The sequence below is a fragment of the Sinocyclocheilus grahami genome, unplaced genomic scaffold (assembly GCF_001515645.1).
Source record: "Sinocyclocheilus grahami isolate Dianchi unplaced genomic scaffold, SAMN03320097.WGS_v1.1 scaffold1207.1, whole genome shotgun sequence".
NCBI classification, from domain to species: domain Eukaryota; kingdom Metazoa; phylum Chordata; class Actinopteri; order Cypriniformes; family Cyprinidae; genus Sinocyclocheilus; species Sinocyclocheilus grahami.
Window position 1 is genome coordinate 318178 of NW_015506386.1, and position 308 is coordinate 318485.

Below are 308 nucleotides of genomic sequence, written 5' to 3' on the forward strand. Positions count from 1 at the left end.
GAATAGAGAGAAGTCTTAAAGGGGTCATCCGATGCCCATTTTCCACAAGTTGATATGATTCTTTAGGGTCTTAATGTAAAGTCTGTAACATAGTTTGGTTAAAATTTCTCAATGGTAGTGTAAAAAACACCTTTTTTACCCTGTCAAAAACAGCTCTTTTCAGATCAAGCCGTTTTGTAGCATTTTCCTTTAAATGTTAATGAGCTCTGCTGACCCCGCCCCTCTCTTCCGAGCTGCTCTCAGAGAGACTGTTTACTTTAGCCGCATTCATCGTGAAACTTGCTAATTAGCACATTATTAGGAAAGGC